This window comes from Pogoniulus pusillus, chromosome 9 (assembly GCF_015220805.1).
Source record: "Pogoniulus pusillus isolate bPogPus1 chromosome 9, bPogPus1.pri, whole genome shotgun sequence".
Taxonomy (NCBI): domain Eukaryota; kingdom Metazoa; phylum Chordata; class Aves; order Piciformes; family Lybiidae; genus Pogoniulus; species Pogoniulus pusillus.
In genome coordinates, this window is record NC_087272.1 from 21,335,236 (window position 1) to 21,350,662 (window position 15,427).

At 39.2% G+C, this 15,427-nt stretch overlaps 1 long non-coding RNA gene across 3 annotated transcripts in view; it reads left to right on the forward strand.

Moving 5' to 3' along the window:
- Positions 1–15,427, forward strand: part of LOC135178194 (uncharacterized) — a 114,265-nt gene that overhangs the window by 79,336 nt on the left and 19,502 nt on the right. For all 3 annotated transcript variants that reach the window (XR_010303415.1, XR_010303416.1, XR_010303414.1), the window contains exon 2: positions 14,369–14,433. This is a non-coding gene — a long non-coding RNA (uncharacterized LOC135178194). The remainder of the gene's footprint in view (positions 1–14,368; positions 14,434–15,427) is intronic.

Below are 15,427 nucleotides of genomic sequence, written 5' to 3' on the forward strand. Positions count from 1 at the left end.
TTTCTTCTACAGATACTGAGCTAACTGCTATATCTTGTGTATTATGTTAGTGTACTTGAAAGTCAAAAGTCATACCTGTGAAGAGGAGCAGATAGGACAGGTGACCTTACATTGATAAAGATATTCCATTCCCTTCCATTCCATCCCTGTCATATGCAGCATAAAGTTGTGTGGGACAATGAGAGTCAAGCTTTCTTCTTCTATGTCTGTCATTCAAGAGGAATTGTGTGGTCTGCCTCCAGTTCCCATCCATGCATTTCTATATTCAGTTCCCATCTACTGCTTCCCCAGTGTCTGCTCACAGCATCAGTGATAGGCTCATGCTCTTTTGCAGAAGGCAATAGAGAATTACAAAGAGGCATTTAAGCATTTACTCACAGATTATTATTACCCACTCGTGGGGGCTAGCCACAGTCCAGACAATGCCCCAGTGCTTTCAGGGAACTCTGTCTTGTTGGATGCTGAGACTTGAATCTTCCTGGCTTCTGGGGAAAGGATGCAGACAATCTCTGACCTTGTCTCCTGGCTTTTTCTGGATGATCTGTATATATGTACAGGACCTTCAGGTGCAGAAGGCAGGATGTTGCACAGTCTCAGCATGATGTCATGCTGGCCACACAGACCAATTGCATGCAGGCATCCAGGGTCTGCTCCTGGTATCTTGTGGCAGTGGGGTTTACCAGGCAAGCAATAAGGCAGTGTGCAATAGCAGCATGACTGGGCACAGCAAAGAGCAGGGAAGCAAAGCATGTTGTTTACCTGCATATATGCTTTTATGAATGTGGGCCAAGATTAATTGCCCCTTGGACATAAGAGTAGCCAATCAGGATGGCAGTTAGCCAAATCATACCATATCAGGCAAAGCCACAGGCTCACTTTTCCCTAATTTGGGAAGAGCATGGGCCTTGCACTAGGCAGGCACAAGCTAAGTGTGGCAGGCCAGACTCAGTGGCTCCAGGTTGTTTTGTGTCCCATTTCCTGTGCCTGCCTCTGATGGAGCAGAAAAGCATGCCTAGGCAAGGCAAGACATATATAAGCCTATTTTGGGCCTGTCAGGCCTACCACAACACAGTGGCAAGAGAGAAAGTATCTGATAGAGAATTTAGGTTTCTAGGCAAGGGAGAAAGCAATTGATAGAGAACTTAGATTTCTAAGCAAAGTCCGTCGCCATTTCATTTGCAGGTGGTATTGTAAGTCAGAGAATTTGTTTGTACCTTTGTCTCAAAATCAGTATTGCACTCGCATCTTGTCGGTATTACCTTCACTGCAGTATTTTCTCCTCTCTTAAAATACGTGTCTGTGCATGCATGTGCACACATACATGCACATATGCAACTGAAAAACAACACAGTTTCCAAGATATTTTTAAAAGGAGTTGTTGGACAAAAGATTGAAGTGAAGCAAACTGCAGTAACAGAACTTTACTGCTCAGGCTTGTTCTCATAGTTCTTACAGCATGGCCACTGGTTTGTGTAGCACAGAGCCTTTTCAGAGTCATGGAAGTGTTAAGAATCAGAAGAGACATCAGCCACCAAACTCACAACTTTCATGTAGCAACCATTGAGACTGGCTTGGTTTTGTTTTAAATTTCTATGCAAGAATTAAAATGTCATGATTGATTTGTAACAATTTATTTTTCAAGTACTGATTATTTACTCTGAAAGTCTGTTCTTCTCCTTGTCTTTTTTAAGTGTTCCATTAGGAATAGGAGTATTTTGTTAAGTAAGCCTAAATAAATCTATTAATGAAGCCTTTTTATATCAGAATAATCTATAACATGTTACATTTATTACCTGTGTGCTTTTAACTTATTGTTTATGTCAGAACTGTTTTGTGTCAGAGAAATCAACCAAGGATACATAAATGTTTATAAGATTGTATATAATGCTAATAACTGTAACGATGTTAAAGATCAGAAATCAGTTTTTAAGTTCTTGATACCCAGGTTGCTGGTCGATAGAAATTCTTTCAGTTTGTGGAAAATGTGGTTTGATCTTTGTGATGACTCTGGTGAGAACAGCTGTCAAGAGGGAATTCAAGAAGTTCCCATGTGCTAATGCATTATTACTGTAGAGAGAACCTTTTTTTCACTGTCAGCTATGGAACATTGTGGCAAAATTTCCTGTAGGTTTCAACACTTTTCCAAAGCTACACTTAATAAACCAGTCTCTTCTTTCCTCCTGCCCTGTTTATTAATCATCTAGACAAGCTGCAAGATTTTGTCTTCTGCATGAATATTTTTTGATGTCTTTGTCTAAGGGTTAGGTCAAATGTTGACTGTGTGTGTCGATGGTTTAGAGATCCGAATGAGCAATAGCAGTCAATTCTTCTAGATCTAGGAGAAGCAAACCAAATATAAACCTTTTCCATTTTACCTTGGTGGAACAGGGTGTGGTACACAGCTTCTATTTTGAAACCTGTATTTGTGCTTCTAACTGACAATCACAGCCATAAAGTGGCTTAATGTGAGCTGGATGCAGGGAAACATGAAGAGATGCTAGGAAGTGGCAAGCATTTTCTGGTTTACGGGAGAGAAAAGTCCAGAATCTCCTAGTATTCATGGCCTTGATTTACAATAGTTCCCCAAATCCTTAGAGCTCTGAAATTTTGGACATTGTCTTATGTTATTGTATATGTAATCAGGAATTGGTTTTAATATTTCTGATAGATGTGAACAATAATTTGGACAAAATGAAACACGCATCCTTGATTATGTGATCTGAATACAGGCAGTCTAACCTTGAAGTCTAGTTATGGAACAAAAAAATCTAAGTATCTGTGCAGCACTAAAAATATTGTTTTTCAAATATCAAAGTAAAGCTTGAGGCTAAAAGACCTCTTGCTTATTTCCAATTTACATCCATATGCCTTCCTGACTCTTACAATAAGAAACACTATATTCTTCCATCCCTGTGGCTCTCTTGTAATTTATTTACCTGGGGAAGATCTGCTTTTAGATGCAGCATCTGGTTTTCAACAATTTCCTACTCTTCACCAGCTAAATTGACTGAACCAGAAGGAGGTCAAGTCTGTTGCCTGAGGTCACACATTGAATGAATGCTTGAGCTTGGATTTAAAGTTAGATCTGGAGTATTCCCTCTTGGTTCTTTGCTGCTTGCAATAAATACTTATTTTAAAATGTCAGGGTTATTTAGGAATAATCAAACTGTATTATATGCAAGCAGAAAATTAGAATGCTTAATCTTGTCCTTACCAAGTGTGTGGATAGTTCTTGTAAGTGTTATCTGTCAAAGCAGCTAGAAAGCAGAAAAAGAGTAGACTACTTGACAGTTAAAAATAAAACAATGGCAATAAGCAAGCAATAAAGAAGTATTGCAAAATGATAAATGAGGAGACACTTGTTTTTAAAATTGTATACTTATTTGTGTTATTGGCAAATGTAGCACAATACTATTTAAAAATCAGATGAGGAGAAAATTTGTTCTTCATCCTTTTTCACAATAATAAACGTGTCTTTGTAACAATCTGGACTTAGGACTTCTGTATAGAATTTTCCTGGTATTCTGTTTGCATATATTTTTTTAATTGATGGAAGAAGTTCTGTGTCAGGAATTGGAGAAACTGTCTTTACATGATTGTATCACAAAATGTTAGTCGTGATTAAGGGCATGGAAAAACTAGTTTATCTCTGCAGTTCATGGGTATGAACGTTTTTGTCTTAAATGAAATACAATTTGTAAAGATTTGTTCCTCCTATTTTTTTCTGTGAGCATAAAAAGAGCATGTGTCTACAGAGATGTTTTATGCCATTTGTGAAAAAAAATTGATGTTGTCCCCACATGATATTGTCAATAGGATTTTTTGTGTCAGTTCATGTAAATTCTGAAATGCTGTTCAAACTGAAAACAGAAATATTTCTGACTGTTTAGGTTTGGGTTTTTTTTTAATGACTGAAAATGTATTGCTATAGTTCCATGCTATTATAGCTGCAATTTCTATATGGAAAGAGTTCACATGAAAAAGAAATCCCTGTTCTGGCTACTGTGAGTTTGGATGGTCATAAAGCACCTAGGAGAGTAGTAGAAATGACAAGCCATTCCAAATGGAGTAGGAACAATTATGCTCCCAAGCCTTCTTGAAATGAACCTCACAGTCAGCCTGCAATAGTAATTATCCATAATAGTAGTTTAAACAGCTCCTGGGAGTGTTAACAAGCCCTCTCCTAGCACACAAAGGCTGAAAGTGGAAAGAAGCTAGGTCAGTCAGGGAAAGAGACAAATTTCAGTGAAAATAGGAGAAAGCCTTGACATGAATTGTTTTGACTCCTCATTATTCTGACCCTTTTTTTTTCTTCTTTCATTTTCTGACCTTATTTCTGAAGATAATGAAATGTCTCCTTAGAAAATATATGGGAAACCTTTTATCTTTTTGCCTTGCTTGTGGAAAGAGTGTCATGTTAGGAGGCTAATAAATACAGAAGCACTGACTGGAATAATCTGGGAAAGTGTGTGTGAAATCAGGCAGGCTTTTTTCTCAGGAATCTGTTGTCTTGTTTCTTGAAAGTCTGGCATGAAATCAAGTTGTTTCTGATCTGTGGAGAAAACAGGGACACAAAATATTCACAGTAAGGATAAGAACACACTTATGGTAATGCTCTGGGAGAGTGTGAGTGGAGAGCAAGGAATGGAGATCCCAATAAGAGGGGAAGGTATAGCAGAGAAGGGATAGAAAGAGCAAAGGAAGGGATCTGGAGTTGATGGCAGCTGGATCTGTGCATCCCTTGAGGCAGAAACTGTCTGTTTCTGGAGCTAGCATTTGGAATAAATAGGGTTTGATTTTGGAGACTGTTCAAGTGATCTTTTCTTTCCTCATATGAGGTACATGGAGGAAAGCTGTATTTTTTCTTGCTGTACTTTGTATGACCATAGGCTTTCTGACAGGGTAGGTTTTTACTGTGGTTTTGCTGAAGGACCGTAGCATGAAAGAAGCTGTTGAGGATGGTGCTTCAGGGGTCAGTGCTGGGACAAGTGCTGTTTAACATCTTTTGTCAGTGATATGGACAGAGGAATAGAGTGCACTCTCAGCAAGTTTGCAGATGACACCAAGCTGTGTGGCACAGTCGACTTGCTAGAGGACAGGGATGCCATCCAGAGGGACCTGGACAGGCTGGAGAGGTGGCCCCAGGCCAACCTCATGAAATTCAACAAGGCCAAGTATGAGGTCCTGCACCTGGGTTGGTGCAATCCCAAGCACAGATCCAGGCTGGGTGGTGAATGGCTGGAGAGCAGCCCTGAGGAAAAGGACCTGGGGGTCTGGGTTGATGAAAAGCTCAACATGAGCTGACAGTGTGCACGTGCAGCCCAGACAGGAACCTTATCCTGGGCTGCATCAAGAGGAGCGTGGCCAGCAGGGCAAGGGAGGGGATTCTCCCCTCTTACTGTGCTCTCATCAGACCCCACCTGGAGTACTGTGTACAGGTCTAGAGACCCCAACACAAGAAGGATGCTGAACTGTTGGAGTGAGTCCAGAGGAGGGCCACAAAGATGATCAGAGGGCTGGAGGACAGGCTACAAGAACTGTCCACCTTCTCCAGTGGGCTGGAGAAGAAAAGGTTTTGAGGATACCTTGCAGTGGCCTTCCAGTATCTGAAGGGGGCCTACAGGAAGGCTGAGGAGGGACTATTTACAAGGTCTTGTAATGACAGGACAAGGGGTAATGGGATTAAAATGGCAGAGGGGGGATTTCAACTAGATGTTAGGAAGAAGTTCTTTACAGTGAGGGTGCTGAGACTCTTAAACAGGTTGCCCAGGGAGGTTGTGGCTGCTCCCTCCCTGGAGGTGTTCAAGGCCAGGTTGGATGAGGCTTTGAACAACCTGTTTTAGTGTGAGGTGTCCCTGCCTATGGTGGGGAGTTGGAACTGGATGATCTTTGAGGTCCCTTCCAACCTAAACCATTACATGGTAGTTAATTTCCTTGTGTATGTTTAAAATACAAAAAAGAATTAGGTTAAAAATTACATCCAATAATTGGCAGAATAGTTAGACTAGTTAAGACAATATTTTAAAATCTTTTTTTCTTGCACCAGTGTTATTTAGAAGGTATGGGGTTTTCAACACATCAGTAATTTAGAGAGTCTTTCTGTAGAGGTTGGGTATTAATTGGCCAGAGGCAAGAATTATTAAAAATAATTTATTTCTCCATCAATTATTTATGCGGCTTCAGTGCATGAATTTAGGGACTTGCTGTTTGATATATATAGAAAGAATTAAAGCAAATATAGTTTCTTCTTCATCATAAAGCTTACCATTTAAGATCTCTATGACATCTTGTTGTGGAAGGCCTAAACAGCACATAAAAGGCCTGAACATGTTCTGGCTTGCCCGGACATGCTCCCCTGCTCTCCCTCTCTCTGTTGTCCTAGGTTGGCAACTATAGGATTAAAAAAAAAATCCCCTATACTCAGCACTGGTCAGGCCACACCTTGAGTACTGTGTCCAGTTCTGGGCCCCTCAATTCAAGAAAGATGTTGAGGTGCTGGAACATGTCCAGAGAAGGGCAACAAAGCTGGTGAGGGGCCTGGAACACAAACCCTATGAGGAGAGGCTGAGGGAGCTGGGGTTGTTTAGCCTGGAGAAGAGGAGGCTCAGGGGTGATCTTATTACTGTCTACAACTACCTGAAGGGACATTGTACCCAGGTGGGGGGTGGCCTCTTCTCCCAGACAAACAGCAATAGAACAAGGGGACACAGTCTCAAGTTGTGCCAGGGTAGGTCTAGGCTGGATGTTAGGAAGAAGTTCTTCCCAGAGAGAGTGATTGGCATTGGAATGGGCTGCCCAGGGAGGTGGTGGAGGCACCGTCCCTGGAGGTCTTCAAGAAAAGCCTGGATGAGGCACTTAGTGCCATGGTCTAGTTGATTGGATAGGGCTGGGTGATAGGTTGGACTGGATGATCTTGGAGGTCTCTTCCAACCTGGTTGATTCTATGATTCTAAGATTCTATGACTGGCACAAAGAACATGATAAATATTATTAAAAAGTTATTGTCTGGAGCAAGAGTCCTGAATAGCAGAATTAAACAATATAAGTTTTGAAAAAAATACCATCTTGCAAAGGTTAATTATCCCTCCATTACACATCTATCTACAAGATGTGTGTTCTTAGCTTAGAATCTATTTCTAATTGTTGCATTTATTTTCTTTTCTATAACGCATTATTATGGAATAAAGGCTGTTCTGTACAGGCTAGCAGATTCAGGTACTGCATTGTGGTTGCTTTGTTTTGTTTGTCCGAGAGTATTTTAGTTTTGTTGCTGCTTTTTCTTTTTTGGTGTGGATTTTGTGTGTGTGTTTGCTTTTTTGTTTTCACTAGTTTCTTGGAACCATTCACTTTATTTAAATTTCCATCAATTCAAAATTTTCTCTTTCTCCGGAGCACAATTTATTCCATATTTTTTCACTCAAAGTACTATTAATACTTTCTGATTATTCAGCAGAAAGTAAAAAATGTCTCTTGGGCCACTAAACCTGATTTAATTGGTTTTGGTGTATGGCAAGCTAAATTCAGATCTCCATTTATCAAACCCCAAATCTCTCCTCTCTAAAACTAAACAGTGCACAGGTGAAAAAAAATCATGAGGCAAAATGTCTGTTTGGGACTGTGCATAAAAGATTTTGTAACATTCACAAGGTCACTGCACTGCATGAAATAAAGAAAGGTTGGTTGCTTGCAATCTCCCTCTCCCCCTGACTTGAGTGCTTCTCTGAGCCCCTAGACAGTTATTTCTGACAGCTTTCCAGGTTTCTCTGAATTGGTTTGAAGTAATATTTTTACTTTGTTCTTTGTTTTTCCACTTTTTACTTACTCTGACACAAAGAAAGGAGGGGGTGGGAGAGTGCATAAGAATATAAAATATTCTTTTCTTGTGTATCAAAGACAAGCAGTGTATTCAGAAGGTCAAAGTTCCTTCTGTTCCTGAAGAATTTCAATTCCTGGGCCCCTTGAGGTATGCGCAGTTGAGTTAAGTATCACCTTAAAAACTTTGGTTTGTACTGAAATTTTATATGCTTTCCACAGTTATCCTCCAATCCCTCTGAATTCTACTTGCTATGCTTTGCTTGCTGGAGACGTGTCAAAATTCTGGAGACTCTGCACAAAACAAAGCTTGAAAATAAATATGTTATTTGTAGTTTATTAATTTGATTATCTGTAGCAATATTGTGGAAGGGTAATGGAGTAAAATGTGTCTTTAAGTCATCAAATTATTAGAGTCTGTAATTCTTAAGGTAGTAAAAGAACAAAAAGCAGAACAACATTTAGGTCAATGAATAGAATAGGAGACTTAATTAACTGGTTGTTTTATGCTCTCATGCAGTGCAGAAGGCAAATCATATCCTAGGCTGCATCAAGAGGGGTGTAATCAGCAGGTCAAGTGAGGTGATTCTTCCCCTTCACTCACTCTGCTTTTGTGAGACTTGACCTCAAAAACTGTCCAATTTTCATGTTCTCATTGTAAGAAGGACTGAGAACTGTTGGAGTGACTCCAGAAGAGTAAGTGATCAAAGGGCTGGAGCATCTCTGCTGTGAGGATGGGCTGAGGGAGCTAGGATTGTTCAGTCAGGAGAAGAAATGAGTCCACAGGAAACTTGGAGCTGCCTTCCAATACCTGAAGGGATCCTACAGGAAATCTGGAGAGTAATGTTTCATAAGGATGTCTTATGACAGTACTAGGGGGCATAGTTTTAGTATGAGGGAGAGTACAGTTAGACTACATCTTCAGAAGAAATTCTTCAGTACAAGGCTGGTGAGACTCTGAAATAAATTGTCCAGAGTGGTTGTAGATGCACCCTCATTGGAGATGTTTATGGCTGGAATGGATAAAGCCTTGGGCAACCAAGTCTGTCTGAGAGGCTTGGACTCCCCATAGCAGGGGAGTTAGAGTAGATGATCTCTGAGGTCCCTTCCAACCTAGGCCATTCTGTGATCATCACATAGACTGATCAATTATGCATCTATTTCAACAGTGCCTAGAGAATATTCTAAGGTTCAAGCTGATCTCCATCTCTGGAGTCTTCCTATGTAGTTATCTTCTGTGTTATTTTTAATCAGTAATGAAGATAAATAATTACATGTTTATTTCATTTTAAATTCTTTGATTTGCAAGCAAAGACATTCCAATTGACATCTCCACTCTGCCTATTACCTTTCAGGAGTGTGGGTGGGAGTGGCATTTGGCAGAGCAGAGGAGAAAGGCTTGATTCCAAGGATCTGTTCTCTGCTCTGCTGCTGATTCTCTCTTTGGGAATCAAGTACCCAAAAGCAGTTGTAATCCCCAGCCCCATTTAGCTCTATAAACAGCACAAGAAAAACAAATTATATTCTATTAAGAAATGTAGCTAAAGGCAGCCTTCTCTGCCTGCTGGCCAAATACTGGCTTCAAATATAGCCCCAAGCAAATGAACACTGTGCTTTCTCATAAGTAGCTTCAGGAAGCAATGACCCCAAAACACACTTCCCCAACACAATCTTTCATCTGTTTTCTACCACAGAGACTAGTACCTCAATATTGGCTTATATCAGCAATATGTGACTGCTTTCTATGACTTTGTTTTCAGCTACTCTGCACTTTTGAGTGAAGGTGACATCTGGCCTGTGCTGCTTGCTTCTTGTTTTACAAACCAAAGAAATATATGCAATATTGTGTTGGTATTTTGTTATTGCTTATGTGCAAAAGTGCTGTGCATCAGCAATGACTGGGTTAGGAGTTGAGAGCAAAATTCTCCATAAAATGAGCAGAGATAGTAAGGGCATAAAGAACTGGATTTGTTTTAACTAGCTTGAAGAAGCTTGTCCTCTTAGTGACAGTATTGCCCTAGCTTTGACCTAATGCTTGCACTGATACTAAATTATGGCTATTAATTTTCCTACCACAAAGAAAGTCATAGTGATCAAGTAACCAAAACAGGCTTATAATCTTGGGTATGCTGACTCCTTACGCTTAATTATTATTTGAGGCAACTTCTTTGTGACATCAAATACTCATGAAAAATCAATAGTCAATCTCTCACTCTAAGGTATTTGAGATTTTTAGGTAGGTAGATGGATTTGCTTGTTGCATTTTTAAGAAATTTGCCCAAAAAGGTTACTGGAACATCACTTGACTCCCAGTTCAGCACTCCTCATATCAGCCATTGATAGAGATGTGGCTGAAGATGTTTTAGTTTAAGGTCTGAACAGAAAGTTTTAATGAGTGAAAGGACCAGTACAAAGTGTGGGAGATACTGGCAAGTGTGCTGCCATATTAAAATGGTCTTTGGCAACATGAAATGAAGATGTCTCTTTGTTAGTATGGAAGTTCACTTCAATGAACTTATCATACTTATTTGCTTGGCCCATCAATTGAGAATGCTTTGTAAAAGCATCTGCAACACAAGTTATTTGTATGTATGGCTTCTTTTGTGAACTTTTTCCATAGAGCAACACTGGTTGAAGACCTTGTTCTACTAATTAAATAGCACCTATAAGATCTATAACTTAGTTACAAGCAGAAATTTATGTTCTGAAAAATTAGAAGAGGATGCAGTGCTTGCTGAAATGTCCAATTCATTTCCATGTACTACTTCACAGAAGTTATTAAGGACGAGATGGACACATACTCAGTCCATCAGAGGCCAAACTGTGGGAACTGTAAATTTGTTCCTGATACTATATTCATCTAAGTGAGTCTGATTTGGCAATGTTGTATAGTAAAACTATATCCTAAGTTAATTTCTTGCAGCTGGATTGTCTTCCCATACATAGAGTATGCTGTATGACTAAAACACTCTTGCTTTTCTAAGTATCTTAGAAGTTTAAGATAGCTGAACAATAGGCTTATCTAAATAAACAGTATGTCTATTGGTGCAAGACAAATAAAGGGAGAGCAGGAAAAAAAAGTGTGTGACTAGTAGGGGAGAACATTCCCATTTGTTCAACTGAATTGTCACTACTTTGCTTCCTTAGTCTCTACTCATCAACTACAAAAAAAAACACCAAAAAACACAAAAGGCATCAGTGCAGGAAAGAGTTAAAATGCTGCTTTTGCTGTGCTGCAGTTGATTTTGCCATATCATCATATATGGCTACCTTGTTAGTACCACGGTAAAAGCATCAAGTGGGTTTCAAAGAGGCAGCTGTTTTCTGCATGGAAAAAGTATAAGACTTGTGGGCCAAATGAGCAAGAAAGAAGCAGAGATCATTAAATACTTTGTCACAGTGGGCAGTGCAACTGAAGAGAGCAAATACAGAATTAGCAAAAGCCTTGAAAACAAGAAAACAAGTCTTGAACTTTATTTAAAAGGGGCATAATGATGTGAGTGCAAATGAAGTGGCGCTTTAAGCAGTGTGGAAAAGAGCACTGTGGAAGTAGTGATTAGTTTGGACTCCATGGAGGTGAGAAGTCAGGCTTGTCAATGGCAAGTTTGGAAGTAAAAGTATGAGGTGATTATTGTGGGCTGTAACCCAATACTGTACAATAATGAGTCCATCCTAATTGGAATGTAAAAATCCTCAGGAGATAAAAATTAATGTATTGTATTCTTTACGTTTAATTTCTAAACTTATGGGCTCCTTGCAGATGATCACTATTGCTGCAATGTTCTACAGCTTCTATAAATAATTTCCTGTTCAAAGCCAAAGAATTTGTCCAGGCAAAACACACTTCTAAAAATAGTACCTTGAGACTTTTTTGATGATTTAGCTTGGAGTTGAAGCAGAGATGGCAAGCACCATATATCTTGAAAGCAAGCTATTGGTGAAATGTCTGGTGTAACAAGAACCTAGCTGAAAAGATTTTAATCTCTAAGTCATTCTAGGGACAAAATAATTGCATGATCATGGAGGAAAAGAAAAATTATCTCACCAGTGCCATTGATAGGGATGATACTGACTGATCAAATTTGGTCTCTGAAAATCGGTCAAAAGTTGAAGACACTTCACTAAAAAGTTTAGAGTTGTGGGTTTTTTGTTGATTTAAAAAAATGTTTTCTATGATTTATAACATTTCTTACAACTGTTATGGTGATCCCCAAAAAATCTCACAGCCAAGTGGTACTGAACGTTTGCTTTGAAGTTACAAGAGGATGTTTTCTGCAGTCAAACTTCAGAACAAAGCAAAAGGCTCCGTACTACACCCAAACTTTGTCCCAGACAAGGTTGAGATCTGCCTATGTGTCATACAGTGCTGTGTTGGTTTAAGTGGTTTCTGTAGCATGTGAATTCAGAGTGTAGTGAGGTAGCAGTCACATAATTTTTTTTCATTGTTATTAAAAGGATATGTGTGAATGTGTTTGGTAATTGTGTAGTGTTTATATCCAGATTTCTTACTGTCATGGGAAGTGTCATGCTTTTGCTTCATAACCAGACAGTGTATGTTTGCAGTGAAATCTTATTTAGAAAGTATGACACATTCATCCTTGATATTTAAGCGAATTTGCATTGCAGAATGATTAATTGCATTCAGCCTTCTCATCCACTTACAATTTTTCAGGGGACATAATTAGATGCAAATTGGCCAGTGTTAATCATTAGATACCACTAATTAAAAACAGAAGCTGTAGGTAATGGTATGATTATTGGTAGAAATAAATGAAGCAGATCAGGTAACACTTTTCTTCAGGGACCCATGACTTGTGCTTGAGCCTCATTAAATTCCAGCATGTGAAGGTGCCCTGCTGGTAGAGGCTGCTGGAGAAATGTATTTATAAACAACTTAAAAGTAACGTAGGAGGGCAGTGTCTAAAAAAGAAGGTGGGGAACATTCCTGTGGCTCAAGGACTCAGCAGTTTAATAAATTAAGAACTTTAAAAAAGCAATTTAATTAGGTAGAAAGTGGTTTTGCATAACAAAAAGCAAGTTGAAAGAGAAACTAAGGACATGTGTTTTCTGAACACGTTTCTGAAGCGCACAGAAGTACCATGTTCTGAAGATACACTGAGTGTTTTCTGAACACAATTCATTTTATACTTTGTCTTTTAACACTGACTGTGATGTTAGATGGCATGTACACAGTAAGGTGGAAGGTCACTGGGAAAACTGATCATGCAGTCAAATTTGTCACAGCGTTTTGTGCACACTTTCAGAGATAATTTCCTCATGCAGAACCTTGAGTTAGCTCAACTTAGTTTGAGGCAGAGCCAGGCTGTTATTAGTGAAGGGGTAACAGGTGCAAACTGGAGCATGTAAACATAAGGAAAAACTTCTACTGTGAGAGTGATAGAGCACTGAAACAGGCTGTCCTTAGAGATAGTGTAGTCTCTTCCTCTGGAGACATTTGTGTTCTTGTGTGACCTACTCTAGAGGAGAAAGTTCTTTACAGAGAGCCATTGGAATGGGCTGCCCAGGGAGGTGGTGGAGTCGTTGTCCCTGGAGGTGTTCAAGAAAAGACTGCATGAGGCACTTAGTGCCATGGTCTGATTGATTGAACAGGGCTGGGTGATAGGTTGGACTGGATGACCTTGGAGGTCTCTTCCAAGGTGGCTGATTCCATGATCCTGCTATGGCCAGGCCACTGGACTAGCTGATCTTTCCAGGTTCCTTTTAATCCCTAACATTCTGTGATTCTGATTTAAAATATACTGACAACTGGTGAAACCTTTCAGCACAGTGATTTTTTTTTCATCATAATTGCCAAACTTTACCACAATTCAATGCTAGTAATAACTACTTTTAAGAGATTGATCCAGTGATGGGAAATACTATTTAAGCGATTCAAAATACGCGCACTGAATAAGATATTAATAGGAGGTACTGCATGGTGTTCAGTCCTTTGGACAAAATTAGTGAACTGGTTTTGAGGGTTTTTTTGGGTGAAGAGAGCCATGGATGAGACCTTTCTCTTCCCCACATGTAGTGAATGTAGACTGGCAGCTGGGATCCCTGATTTCTGAATCATGCACCGCTTTTCCCCAGCAACTTTGCTTTGGCAGCGCCACTCCAAAGGAGGTGAGGGACAAGCATGTCCTGAGCAAGGTTTTGGATGACAGTTGCAATGAGTCACCTGTGCAGAGGGCAGTGTTCTGTTCTCCAGAGGCTGAGGAAGAAGTTCTAGCAGTCAGAGCTGGGATCTAGACTTACTGCTGCATGTATGCAATGTTATACCCATGTATCACATTTAGTCTTTTTGATAATGACTGCCATTAGATATGCTTACAATTGCATCTACTACTGTGGTATCATATTACTACTACTCATTCATAAATGTAAATGATAAAATCAGCATAAAGACTTATACTGAAAACAGAGATTTAAATGTTGATTTTTACAGTTTTAATGGTATAAAAAATATTGTATCCAGTCAATTTATTATTTACACAAACAGCTTTCTCTTTCAGTGACACATTCCTAAGTCTGAAATGAGTATTTTGTATTGCAGGAGTCCCATAAGATTTGAACAAATACTGGAGCAGTGCCAGAAAATATGCAAAGAAGAATATAAATGTAAGTACATATTCCAGGGCTAGTATCAAATCTGTAAAGGATGTTTTCACTCAACATAGCTCCTGGATTCATGAAATAGAGGTCATCAGAAAAACATACTGATGCTACTGCATCTGGTTTCAAAACAGTGGCAGAGTTTCATAAGGAATGTCCAAGCTAGTAAAGCTTGAGTATTCTAGCTTCTAACAAGTGAAGTTCATCTGAAATGAATTCAATATTACTGAACTGTAAAGCTATATGACTTTTATTGAACAAGCTTTTTATATATAAATGCAAAGCCTAGTGAATACGTCACTGAAGTGTTTTTAAGAGACAATACTGCTCTCTGAAATAATTAATAGAAGAGATAGACTGAAAATTGCACATTTGAATTGTAAATCCAAATCTTTTATTCTAAAATAAGATGTGTCTGAAAAGAAAATAATGTATCCAGTAGGGGACTAACAGGAAGATTGGATATGTATGAGAGCATTGGATGAGTGAGGGAGAAGATACCTACTGCAATGTTGTAAAGTGGTGACTCTTATTTCAAAGTGCATCTTCTGTCTTAATTTGCTTCATGGAAGAAATAGAAATACAGGATCATTTATTTGCAATTACCTTTAAAGTGGTCTAGGAGTCACCAGAAATCACAAGTGAGCATGAGTCAACAGTATCATGAACATTGTGTAGGGCTATGAGTAGGTAAGTTTTTTGTTATGTGAGAATGCTACCTTGTTTTGGTCTCAGCACTGAGAAGGAGATTGACTGAGGGGAGTTGAGAGGAGAAGAGAATTAAAAATGATCAGAGTGTTTTGGAAAGACTGAATGTGTTGGGGTAGGATGCACCAGTGAAGAGGGTACAGATGGAGATCTTCTCAGGTGCACGGTATTGTGATGAAGAAATAGCAAATGATATATGCAGCGTGTATTAGAGACCAGATGAAAGCATGACTTAGTACTTTACAAGGATGATTAGATGATAACGAAACTGTTTTACCATTTTCAAATGAAA